Source organism: Cyclopterus lumpus, chromosome 21 (genome assembly GCF_009769545.1).
Source record: "Cyclopterus lumpus isolate fCycLum1 chromosome 21, fCycLum1.pri, whole genome shotgun sequence".
In the NCBI taxonomy this organism is placed as follows: Eukaryota; Metazoa; Chordata; class Actinopteri; order Perciformes; family Cyclopteridae; genus Cyclopterus; species Cyclopterus lumpus.
The window spans coordinates 22,509,813-22,523,308 of record NC_046986.1 but is presented as its reverse complement, the minus strand read 5'-3'; the positions used below and the strand labels follow the sequence as shown (position 1 = coordinate 22,523,308).

Sequence of the window (13,496 nt, the reverse complement as noted above, 5' to 3'; positions counted from 1 at the left end):
TAGATTCAGTTTAAGAAGGAACAACATTAGGAGAAGTATAAAGGTGAAGAATAATATGAATAAGGTGAAAATGGTGTTTCTCAGAGGTTGTTGTTTTTTGTTTTTGATCACAAGAGAAATGACAATAAGTAAACCAAATAACATGAAATAAAAAAACATCAAGATCCCTTTGTGTGAAATATTATTTGCAAATAAAATGTTTTGTACATATTTAAAATTTCTTTAAAGCACTGGAACATAACAGAGCAGTTATTCTATGTTAAAGAGATATTGAATAAATCCCAAGAAGATCATAAGCATTTATTCATTAGTGCAACATTTTAGGAGATTTAATAATTGGTCTCTGACATTTAATCTGTTGCTTTCATCAGCGGGGTGCCGATCGGGGCTGGATCTTACAACTTTATTAGATTAAAAGATACAAAGATAGGTCTTACCAGGACTAAATACAATTTTGGGTAAGTAGATAAACCAAATGTTTTTTTGGGACAAAATGTATATTCACACGATTCCTCCAATGTCTGCAAGGAGCAACACTTCTTGGTCCAATTTGACCATGTTGACATACATATTGAGCTAGCTCTAAACCTAATGTACTTTCAAAGATTTTTTTTTTGAATTTTGAATTTAATGGTATTGTGTCAGCTAATACTGACAATAACTTTGCATTACCGAGTGAAGGATATCACACTGAAAAACACACCATTTCCATGAACTATTGTTGTCCAAATGGCAACACAGAATGTTGAACACTTGTGAGCCTTGGTGCCTTCTTAATACCAACAACGTGGTCTGGCTAAATTCAAGAGGCTGTTTCAAAATCCTCAAACTGGTCCAAAAAACAACAACAACAATGGGAAAAGGTAAAAAAAAGGACTGCTCCCACGTGGCAGATTGTATTTAATGTGGAATATTTAAGTTTTCATTGACGACTCGTTAAGAGTGAACATTTCTGCAAGGTTAAGGAAGCCAGTGCAGGGGGGGGGGGGGGACTGCCTTTAAATAGTAAAAGTGAACCCACGGCGGTGCTGAGAGCAGCAGGGAAACTTGGCTCCTCGATCATCGCAGAGAAACGCCCCTGAGCCTCGCCGCTGGCACGCCACTTTTATTGCCGTGACCCTGGGGCCCATTAATCAGCCTGTTGCGGGGCCCCTCGGCGCAGCTCCTCCCTGCCCCAGCGCTCCCATCCCCCAACAGCTCCCCGAGGCCACAGTCCCGCTCCCACAACAGACGCATTTGAACCCCCCCCCCCCCCACACACACACACACACGAAAAAGTCTGCGCTCAACGAGACCAAATGTGATAATGAAAAAAAATAAGCCTCTTAAACAAACGCAGATAGTCAATGACACGCTGCCTTTCTGGACATTTCCGTTTAACCTAAGCACAACCTTCACCGCTTTAATGAAATATCTGTCCTCCACATAAAGCCTGCGTGCTTTTCAAAAAAGACAGAGAGAGGAAAAACACGAGACAGAGAGAGAGAGAAAATGGTCTGTCCTTTCAGGTCCGTAAAACAAAAAAGACAGTCGGCTGTCTTACGGCCTGTCATTACTTCACAACGTGCACACGGTGCCGATGACCGAGTAGGTTTGCGCGGCCACGCCGCCTGTCATTTCCATAAAATGAATAGTAGCCCGTCCAGAGAAGATGAGAGGCTGCGCCGGGCCTCAAGGTCAGGATCAAGCACTTGGCGGCGCCCTGCACGCACCGCTGGGAATAGCCTCTGTGTCTCAGGTTCGCAGCTGTACTACAATACGTTGTTTTTCTATGTTAAAAAAAAACAAGTTTCAACTCGTTAAAATTACGCAAAAACGGTAACGCGTGAGATGCGGGATAATGTTACAGTCCTGTAGGAAACATCGTGGACGGGTTCCCGATTTCCCAGAATGACCTTTTTTTTTAACATAAAACATATGAAGGGTATTATAGATATATATTTCATGATGCAAAATTCAGGTTTTTTTTCCCTTCCGTTGTCCGATTTGTGTACTTGACTTTTTCAATGTCGCCACAGAATTATGGATTTAATTACACTTTTGTGAAAAGGACTTTGGTTGAAACCGTCTTTGTCGTCCCGATAATATGACGAATAGGGAAACGGGCTAGTTTAGTCATCTGCGCCAAGAGGCTCAGGTCAAAACCACATCTGTTAATTGCTGCTGTTAGTTGAAATGCTGCATTTAAACTATATTTTGTTGGTGCTAGTCTGAGTCCGGTCCAAATGACATTATGGGCGACCATCTGGAAAGCATGTGCGCTCACAGTGATTAACACAAAATATAGCGCAGGTTTGTTAAAATAAATAAATAACGATAACAATAATGCTGCAACCCCTCACCCCGAGATGGCTGATGGGGTTGCAGCATCCTCGGGATTCCTTCCGGCTGCTTGTGGAATCACCTCAGAAGCAGCGCGTCTCGTGTCAATCGACAGCGTTTAGTGAACAACTCTCCAAACACTCACAAGGATCTATTAAACATTGAAGTAGCAATTGTTAAGTCATTATGTTCTTTTTAATCTGAAAATTCGGCTTTTGAAGGTGGACCACGAGGTCCATGAAAGAGAGGCCTCATATTACAGAGCTCATGTTTATAATTTCACTGAGGTCTGAAGATTAAAAAATTAAAAATAAAAAGGTTGTCGCCTGAGAGTATTCTGGGATGAAGTTCTCCCAAAATGTCACATATGAGTGGAGGGAGAGGGATGGAAATGAGGAAAAGGCTGTTGACGCTCATCCCCGCTGCTAAGAATAGTTTGCGCAACAAACAACTCCCGACGGCCGCCCAATCCATCACAGTGGTCGGCAGCAGCAGCAGGGGGGAGGGCCGCGGCGCGGGGGGTGGGGTGGGGGGGGGGGGGGGGGGGGGGGGGGGTAGCGGTCGGCGCTGCGTTTATAAACCAGACCGCTGGAGCGGAGCCCCGACTCGCACCATTAACCATGAAACCACCGGGCGTTTTTGGCGGAACCTATAGCTCTGCATTCCGGTACTGTCCGCTTTTCTTTTCTTTTTTTCTTTTTAATGGGAGGGAGGAAGAGCAAAAACAAGGGCAGACGGAAAGACTGATAGAGGGGAAGAGAGAGAAAGAGAGAGAGAGAGAGAGAAAACAAACTCGCTTCTCCCTCTTTTTTTTCCCCTCGCTTCCTGTTTCTGACAATTACTTGAACTCTGCGTGACCCGCGGCGCATGCACACACCGCCACCGCTCATCGTTTCCTCCTGGACTGGGGCCTCTATTCCCCTTGGAGCGCAGTGGTTGCGTTGTGTGTGTTTGCGTGCGTGCGGAGAAACTGAGGGCGGACGACGGCGCTGGGAAGGTGGTTGCATCGCAAGCAGCAGCGTCCTCTCTTTTACAAGTTAATAACCAACTAGAAACGCAGATCCACATTTTAAGAACCCATAGGGCCATCAATCATTCATAAACACCTCGTGCGTTTGCTAATCTGTTCGGGTAGTAAAACGGGGAACCGGGGACGTGGGTCTTGCGGTGTAACGGCGCCCCTCGCGCTCTTTGTCCCTGGAGCTTTGCCAGGCTCTCTGAAGCGCAGAGCTCCGTTCAGCTCTGAAAAAAATGCAGTGTGACGCAGGATAATCTCCGCAGCGACGGGGGTGGGGTGGGCATAAACAGGGATTAAATGTGGACGCGCGCGCGCGCGCACACACACACACACACACACACACACACACACACACACAACCGCGAGGCTGCCGTGTTTGTGTGCCAAAAAACGAAAGGAATTCTGCCACACTGCCGGTGAACAAAATAGAAATCAGCGGGAACAAATATGAGAAAACATATTAAGCTCGGACCAAAAGTACAACCTGACTACTAAATACACCGCCTCGGGGCCTCCCTCTTCCGGGTAGAGAGAGAGAGAGAACGCGTGCCCAATTGTAATTGTTATTGATCATTAGGCTGACGTGTGCCAAATGGCCCCATTGATCATCTCGATGGAGACTCGTAGTCCAGATATGGGAAGTCGACGCACTGCCTCTCGGCGTACTTTGTGATACAACTGGAGCGTGCAGACGGAGCGGAGGCAGCGGGGAGAAACGCCGTGGGGAGCGCGCTGCTGGTGGAGCGCGGAGCTGGAGGGAGCCGGCAGCGTCTCTTCAGCTGTCACATTATTAGCAGCCGAGCTGTAAACAAGGGGGCCCCTCGGTCCTCCCCGGGCCGCTGCACAGCCGCATGCAAGTCGGTGCACGGTTCAACCCCACCTCCCCCGCCCTCGGCAGCACGGCCGTCAACAACGTCGACATTGTAAGACCCCCCCCCCCCCCCCCCCTACCCCCCACCCCCGTGCTGTCACTGGGGCCCGGGCGGCGGCCGCTCAACTGGCTCTATTCATCCCGGGCCAAATGGGGACTAAATGGCCCTTTATGCAGCCAAAGGACCCGATTGTAATGGGGATGCGCGGGGACGCGCGGGCCCGCGTTTACCGGAGGTTTCTTGACTTTCCTTTGAAAGGCCGGCGCTGCTTTCATGTGTTGGATGTAAGCACATTACGCTAAAGGACCGATCCCCCACTATGACACCCCCCATATGGCACATTGGGCTAAAAGAGCGTCAGATTAAACAGGTGCCAAATCAGCGTGAGGTAAACCGACCTTCCACACCTCAGGCCTAGATGTTGGGATTTTAAGGTCACGCGGGTTGTGGGTGACATGAGGAAATCTCATATCTATATCTCAGAGTAAAAGTAGAAATTCAAACGTTTTTTTTTTTTAGATAAATAGATAGATAGATAGATGCCCGAGGCGCCACGTATAAAAAACAAACGAGGCCTGATCAAGACCGAGCCTGCAAAGACTCAAGAGGAGGGAGGTGATGCGTGTCATCATTACTCCGCTGCTAAATCAATCTCCCAACGGGCCAGAGCGAGGTCAGTCAACTAAACACAATCCGTAAGATTCAGACCTTTAACGACATTAATTCCCTGAAGAAGAAAAAAAAAAAATGAAAAAAATCTAAATGTTGCTCCCGGAGACACGATTAACAAACAATTAGGCACTAAACATAAATTGCCATCAGAAATGTATGTGTTAATATGCCAGACACGTTTAAGAGTGAAGAATAACGTGGGATGGTTTTTCTCTGGGGCCGTAATGACAGCCTCTGTGGCGGCGAAACAGCACTGGGGGGCCGACACTTCTCTGCGGGGAAGTGATCCGTGCGCTCCAGACCTCGTCGAAACAAAAAGCTTTGTGAAGCGCTGAGAGCGAGAGGGGAGGAGGGAGGGGGATGGAGGAGGGAGGGGAGGGGGGGGGGGGGGTACAGCTCTCCCGTTTCATCGCGAGGTCCCGGGAGGCCAGCACGGAGCATAGCTTCAATCAAACCGTGACGTCTCCTCCGGGAGCGGCGCAGCGCCTGGAAAACCGATCTCTCCTCGGCTCTCTGCCGTGCCTCCGCTTTTTGTTCACACGCACCTCGGCAGCGACGAGACTGTTGTTTTATATCGAGGCGAGAGAGAGAGAGAGAGAGAGAGAGAGAGAGAGAGAGAGAGAGAGAGAGAGAGAGAGAGAAAAAAACAAGCGCGAGCACAATCAGACAGACCTCACGTCTCCGGCTGGATATAAACAGAACACGGGCGTTTCTTCTTTGGTTTTTTGACGGCTTTCCTGCGCATTTCCCCGCCCGTTATCCCGACACGTTAGAACGGGGTTTGATATGCAAAAGTGGTCCCGTGGTTTTATTGACGCGAGTTCGGTCCGTGCGCGATATACCCCGCGTGGTCTTTATTGATTCCAGAAAAAGCAACGCGGACAAACAGCGGGTTAATGGGTTTAAAAAAAAAAAAAAAAAAAAAAAAAAAATGGAGGTGGTGTGGTTGTCCCTCCACACTAGCCAGCAGCAGTAGATCTCTCTTCCCTCCTCCCCCCCCCCCCCCCCCCCCCACCCCCCCACCACCACCACCACACACACACACACCCACACCCACAGGAGCACACCTCCACTGCCACGCAACGCTCAGCATGACAATATGGCCCAGCAGGCATGAGGTTTGGTGATACCTTCAGGGACAGAGACCCACACTTTTGATTGTCCGAGGTGGTTTCTGCATAGTCCTAATAGGAAATAATTTCCTATAATATAAATTCATAAATAAACGCTATAGGTTCGGAGATCATCCTTGAACCCGCACTTTGAATGCGCTCGAGCCTTAAAACTGTTGTTTTTTTTGGACGACGTGTGAAGCCATCTCGCGTGAAAAGGAGGGGGAGAGGAAACCAGGGTGTCAGTCTATAATCATAATAATGATGATGATGATGATGATGATGATAATAATAATAATAATAACGGCGCAACATTCTCGCCTCGGAGCAGGCGTGAGAGAGGCCCCGGCTGTAAGCAGCCCTCACCGCACCGTGTTTTCAACACCTGGGAGATAGATCAGCCCCACGCCGACGGCTCAGCGCGCAGTGGGAAAATGACGCGCAAACACGGTCCGCCGCGTCGGCCTTTAAAGCGCTATAAATAAACTCGGCCCACACGAAATGTAAAGCGGTTGTTTGACGCGTTCCACCGCACGCGCCGCTCGGGGGAAACGGGCACCGTTACAAAAACAAAGAAAAAAAAAAAGACATGGCAGTTTGAAAAAGCAAGATAATTAACATGGCTGTTGACGCATGTGAAAGGTTGTGGAGACGGGGAAAAAAACAAAAATAAAACACCATTATGCAGGGCTAGGAGAACCAAAACCACAATGCCTTGATGGACACGCTTCAGAATGAAGTCCACTTAGTCCACCAAAACGTACCAAACTCAGAAGGAACAAGCGGAGCACAGTGGGCGTCAAGCAGAACCGCGTGTCATTTGGGCAATTTGGTAAATAATTAGCAGCATGGTTTTATGGATCACTTCATAATGCTCAAATTAGAAGTCCTCATTCTCTCCGCTGATTTTGTATTATCTCAAAAACTACCAGATCTAATTTCACTTCAGGCCGCGACAAGAGTCCTTCCGCCTATAGCTCGCCGTGCCAACGGGGACAATACGTTCAAAACACAATTAAGCTTTTATTCTGCTTGAAATCCCCCCTGAAGTATAGCCTCCACCCCCCACCACTTAATCCCTCCCGCTCTGCTCAACGAAAAAAAAGAAGAAAAAAAGGTCCCAAACACGAGGTCGTGCTCTCCAGCCCGCTCGAGCGTCAGCCGCTGGCGTCACGACCGACCCTCCGCGCGGAGGATCCTCTAATGCGGATCGGCTGCCGGGGCGGTCTTTTAGAGGAGCCGCTTCCCTCACTAAGCTCGTCAATGAGCTGCAGCCAGCCGATATGAGGCACATCGATCGTCCTAAGAGAGCGTCCCCTAATTAGTGACTGTGTGGCTGCAGGACAGGCAGCAGGCGCGGCGGCGAAAAACAACAACAACAACAACAACAACAACAATCTCCCGCGACGTGAGCCGTTCTCTGCATGCGACGGGAAGTGCGGTCCTGACAAAGTGTTTGAGACAAACGGCCCGCTCTGTTGGTCGTGAAATGCGGGCTGTACGCAGCCCCGCAGAGGAGCTTTAGAGACTCGCTAGGAAAAGACTGTTCAGTTTGGAACTCGTCCAACGCGCCTTGCAGCACTTATTTCAATTAAACGTCAACTTTATAAGACGTGGTTCGTCGCTGCCGCCCACAAACTGGTGCAGCGGGAGCGTGTTCGTGTGTGCGTGTGAGGGGGGGGGGGATGAAGGTGGAAGAAATACATGTTCTAAAGTTGATAATAGCAGATGGGGAAAGTAGTTGGATTAAAAGCGAATTGGAAAGCGGTTTTACATTCATTAAGAAATTAAGGTGACGGTAGCAAGAGGCACTTTCACCCTTCAAGAGAGCAGCGGCATATCGTAGATGGATGGGGGGGGGGGGGGGGGGGGGGGGGGGGCTCCATGGATCCTCGCGTGCGCAAAGGACATTCCCCCGCAATAAAAAGACTGCGCGCAAGAGTGGAAGACAACATACCGCAGCGCAAAGTCATAGCAGAGAACACCTGCAAGACACGATGCGTGTGTGTGCCGTGGCAGGATGCCAGAGCGGTTTCCATCCAGTCCACAGGAAGGTGAGCGGTACGGTGCAGTCCCGTCTCACGCCCCCCCCCCCCCCCCAACACAACACTACCTTTGGGACTGATGAGACAACTGATCAATGTACACTCTGTCCAAAACAATGCCCCCCACCCCCCTCCCCTCCCCTCCACGAACACACAAACAGAGCTGCCACGCCAACACGCGCGCACACACACACACACCGCGGGGATGCCCCCCAACTGAACTGAACCGTGTATAAACGAGAGCAGCGCCGCTCGCTTCCCGTTGGCAGGGCGAGGCTGGATTCCGTAACCTTGTTTAGCGCAGAAGCTCCGTGTGCGCGCACGCACGCGCGCGCGCGCACGCACACACACACACACACACACACACACACACACACACACACACACACACACACACACACACCCCACAGGCTCTCACGCACTTCGGTACTAAAACGGAGTGCGAAAAGCCGGAATGTTCACCACCGAGGACGGCGCCACTTTCAAGTCCGCTAATCTCCGGGACGTCCTTCTCACCTCCCTCCGGCTGACGGGCCAGTTGGAAAAAAGGAGAAAAAAAAGAGGCCAAGCTCACGGTCGGATCATTACGTGTGTGTGTGCTTGTGTGTGCGCGCGCGTGTGTTATTTATCAACCACATGCCACTGCCCCGCCGAAACGCACAAAGACCACCCTATGCGCTATTCTTAGAAGTGGCCGATCCTCTCCCGGTCTCTGCGCACAACACCGGGGGCTGTCGCGATCAGATCCAGCCCTACCGGACCGTCTTTCCTTTAGAACGCACTGTACATATATAAAACAAATTAGATTAAAAAAACACAGGGTCCTTTAAAAAGCACATTAGCCGTTGTGATGGTCGTGCTGTTACAGTTTGAATTATTCGGAGCAGAAGTGTGCGTTCCGTCCTTATTCTGGAGGTCTTCACATCGCCAAAGGAAACACGTTTGGGTTCGTCATTGATTGCCTCACCTGGTTAATTGGTGCTAGTTCCAGCCGTCGTCCGTGTAACCCCAACTCACGCCTTTTTTCCTGTTGTTTTGCCCCCCACTGCCCCCCACAAGTTAACTGGGAGGATAGCGATCCTTGTGCGTATACGGAGAGAGCAGCCCGGTCACGGTCCCGTCTGCTGGAGACACGCAATCCCGGCCAAAAGGGAGGAAAAAAAAAAACACACAACTAAAAAAAAAGTCTCTAACAGGTTATCCACTTGTCACGAAACCAAATAAGTCTCACAAATAAAAGCTCTCGGTCATATTCTATTGTCTACAGGCAACTCTCATCCGTTACCAGATATTAACAGCGGACTTTTTGGCTGCTGCAAATGTCACTTGGGTTGCCATAAAGCGACACAAAAAAAGGAGATCCTGTGCGGAGGGGAAAACAAGCGTCAGAGTGTAGAGAAATCCACTACAGAAGGTCCGTTAAGGTCCGGCAGAGCCGACGCGCCGTGCGGTCCGGTCTCCCCACAGGATACAGGTGGCGAGGTCGGCGGACTCGCGGAGAAATTAATTCAGCTTGGCCGTACCTCGCAGCAGCGCCATGTTGGGTTTCAGCGGAGCACGCCGTCCTCGGAAAAAGCCCCCTTTTCTCCGGCTCACTCCATGTCCTCTTCCGACAACCGGAATATCCGAGTCTCGGAAGCTTTTTGTAAAGGTTAGTCCGTGTGGTCTCGCGTTTCGCCCGCGGAGCGTACAGGGAACAGCAGAGGGTTCGAGACCGAGGACGCGCGGAGCCGTACGGGGAGTGCCTCACAGAATGGATGAACGCTGCCGAGACCGAGCGACTCGCTCCACTCCCACTCGCGCAGACTCTACCCAGAAGGCCAGTCGGGAGACCGCAATTACCATAAGCCTCTAGCGCACGGCACTGGCTGCGCGCGCACGCACACACAGCGAGAGTCACACACAGATAACCACACGCGCACACGCGCGCTCACACACACGCAGAGACACACAGACACACACACAAGCTCCGCTGAAACTCCAAAACAGGAATAGGCGAGGTTTAAACGGCAGAAATAAAGCCGAAAAAAGTATTATATTATATATATAGCCAAATAAATCCTAATAATAACTATATTTTGATGTTATTTGATTTTAATTTTAATTTTAATTTTAATTTTTAAATTTAATTTTAATTTTTAAATTTAAATTTAAATTAAATTTAAATTAAATGTAATTAAGGTAACGAATATATATTTGAGAAGAGGGAAAGTGCACAAATCCAAAATGTATGTTGTTCCCATTTGAGATAAACAGTTTGCAATAAATTGATTGTATGTGATGGAGGACGCCCAGAATGTACACTAACCAAATGGGTCTCATTAATAACGGTACGTATAGTGTTTTAATCATGACATTTTATAGAAATAGATTTTTTTTTAAAGGACAATGAGTGCAAATACAAATAAAATGTCACTTCCGTTTTTTTCCAAACCAACAAATAACGTAAATCTGCGAAGCACGAGGCAATAGGGGGGGGCAAGGGGGTGGGGGTGGGGGAGCTCAAGGCTGGGGCACATCTGTTAAGGCTCCCATGTCAAGTGAAGGAGGAGGAGGAGGGAGGCTATGAATATCAAGCCTGAGGTGTGTGTGCATCATGTGCCTGCGTGTGTCTCTCTCTCTGTGTGTGCGCGCGCGCGTGCGTGTGTATGTGCGTTTAGGAGAGCAGAGAGAAAAGCCAGCAGACAGACACACAGAAGCAGAGTAGGAGTAGGAAAAGAGAGGGGGAACTTGGAAATGGAAGGTCTGGCTGCGTTCGCCGCAGCTGCTGAAAGTAGGAGTTAAACCAGACGGTCATGCACAAACAAACACAGAGCTCGCAAAGCACTCACATGCACGCGTTCAAACGCGAAGTTCACCTTAAAGGGGGCGAGCCGTTCGGAGGGGGGGGGGGGGAGGAGGAGGGTCCGTGAGATGAGAAGAAAGGGAAGAAGGGTGGGTGTTTTTAATTCTCTCTCTCTCTCTCTCTCTCTCTCTCTCTCTCTTCCCCCCCCCCCCCCCCCCCCCCCCCCCCCGGGGGGCGTCTTTGCTCCCTCGGCCCCCACCGCCCCTCTACCTCTCATAACTTCGAGTTATCCACTGTGACCACTGAACCACGAGGCAACCCGGACTTTACGTCCACGCGCAGTCGGGTGAATGTGCGAAGAGGCGTTTGCGCGTGACGAGGACGCGAACCTCACTCACAGGTTTCCTCGACGCTGAAATGCCGTGTCGAACGATAGTTGCTTAAATCTATTCTCTTTAGTTTGGATTGTGAATCACAAACGTTGGTTTTTTTAGGCAACTGGACGAGCATTAAAAAAAGATCATTATTTTTGTTGTTACAGTAAAGCTGCGTTCAGACAAAAAAGCCTTGTTTGTTAGAGTCGCCTGCCAACACAAAGCGGACAAACAAACAAACAAACAAACAGGTTCATCTGGCAAAAAGAAAAAAGTGAGACCTGGCTCAACTGTTGCTGGACTGCACAGCGATCCGATCAGTCTCTAGGATCAGATCTCAAAGCCTCCTGAACTCAAGCATGAATGCGGGTTGACGACAACAGCTGTGCTCTGTGCGTCGCCGTGGTTTGAAATAGTGATCGGAATGTTCCTGCCACGCGGCCACGCAGCCACGCGGACCGGCCACGGGGCGATGTTCTCCGAAAGCTGCCGTTGGTACCCCGATCAGCAGTAAAACAAAAGGCTTCGGCTGCTCCGGAGAGCGGTTTTGATTTAGAGAGACAGATTTAGATGCAGCCTGCTGGAGTGGACATAATAATGTGATTCAGTGCAACCGGGCCATCCAATGGACTTTGGGATGGTGACGGTTACTCTGGGTGCGTCACAGGATATTTAAAAACCTGAACTTGCCTGAAACAGAAACAGTGTACTGCCACATACAATTTCATATTCACTCGTTGTGATGTGGCTTTGCGCCCCTCCCCCTCTTCCCCCTCAATGCGTAATAGATTAGAGATGCACCGGTACCGATATCGGGTCCCATGGTCATTCGAATAGCTGGATCGGGTATCCGAATACCGTTATTTTGACACGTAAAAATTCTGTACATTTATATCTATTTCTGATGTGGCCGTACACATCAAATAATGATCCCTGTCACTTCCACACAGTGAGGCATATACGACCTATTAATTAACACAGGTATACCAATCAGTACCCGTTGTCGGTATTGTGGCTGAGAATGTGTGATCAGATATATATATATATATATATATATATATATATATATATATATATATATATATATATATATATATGAATCTTAAAGTGGTGACATCAAGCGGCTCAGCGCACACAGTCTGGAGCTTTATGAAGAGCGAGCCACAAGATGAGAAGTAAACAACGGCCATGAACGGAGGGAAGGAAAACCCATTTCCATCCTCTATGGCATGCGGTCACGCACGGCGGCAGCTGGCATGCGAAGAGCTGCGCTCCGTCAGCCAGCATACCTGCACCCTCCGCAGTCCAAAACAGCAGTGTGTGTTGGTTATGGAAACACCTCCTTTCGTCTAGAAACACGCCAACGTGTATGTACCCCCCCCCCCTCTCAGGATGGACACCACCCTCTTTGGCCTTGGCAATGTGAAGTGTCATGCTCTCGCTTTACGCATTTAGCCACATCCCACCATATGTCCCATCCACTTCCCCTGCCAAGATTTCTTTGCAGGTATATCCAACCTGCCAACCCTTGCTTGCCACTGTTTGTATTGTTAGTGTTAATACCGGGCCATGGGGGGGGGAACAATGTGCCCCTTCCAGAGCTGGCAGCTCTTTTTTTGTGTGGGGGGCGACAGAGTATTTTGAATAAATTAAGATGAAAACGGCTTAAGCAGATGAAAAAGCCTGTTGCTGACGTCACACACACCAACAATAATTGCGTTGAAAGGTCAGATGCGCGTTGGAAAGACAGACAGGGCGACGTCACTGTACCAGCCCCCCCCCCCCCCCCCCCGCCCCCGCACTGAGTCAGAGGTTCTCTCCATCACTCACTGGAAACCGGATTAGGATGAATATTGCTCCGAGGAACCGCAATAAAAAAAGAGTAACACACAGTTATAGGTAACAACAATGAGAAATAACTGCTGCGAGTCTGAGGAGAATGTCGAAAACAGGTCTCTTTGTTGTAACTTTGACTTTTACGACCGTGTGTGAACTTTGTGGTTTGTAAAAAGCCCGCCCCCAGAACAGCGCGTGCCTTTGAAAAGCGCTCATGTTGGGTAATGGCGACCAAAGAAAAAAAATTAATAAAACGTGCTTAAAATCCCGTGATGCCGTCCTCTAACTGTCATTCTATGTCATGCATAGGTGCGTGTATGTGCGTGCGTGTCTTGTACAAACCAAAATCAGCGTGAACGCACACACGCGTGCACCCCGGCGTAGAGGGAGCCACACTCTGGGAGGTCACAGTGATCCAGCCATCTGCTGTTGCAATCAGACACTGGAGCGGTGGCCTGAC

At 49.4% G+C, this 13,496-nt stretch overlaps 1 protein-coding gene across 4 annotated transcripts in view; it reads right to left on the bottom strand.

The window, feature by feature from the left end:
• The window catches only part of bcor (BCL6 corepressor), a 32,071-nt gene extending 22,108 nt beyond the window's left edge, over positions 1-9,963 (bottom strand). Inside the window, exons 1-2 of one of the 4 annotated variants that reach the window (XM_034562125.1) lie at positions 9,565-9,932; positions 9,009-9,162 (exon numbers count right to left, since the gene is read on the bottom strand). The gene's annotated coding sequence lies outside the window, so the exon portion shown is untranslated. Of the gene's footprint in view, positions 1-9,008 lie in introns of all 4 variants that reach the window. The other 3 variants (XM_034562127.1, XM_034562126.1, XM_034562124.1) reach the window with 3 other exon arrangements.
• Positions 9,964-13,496: the final 3,533 nt, after the last annotated feature.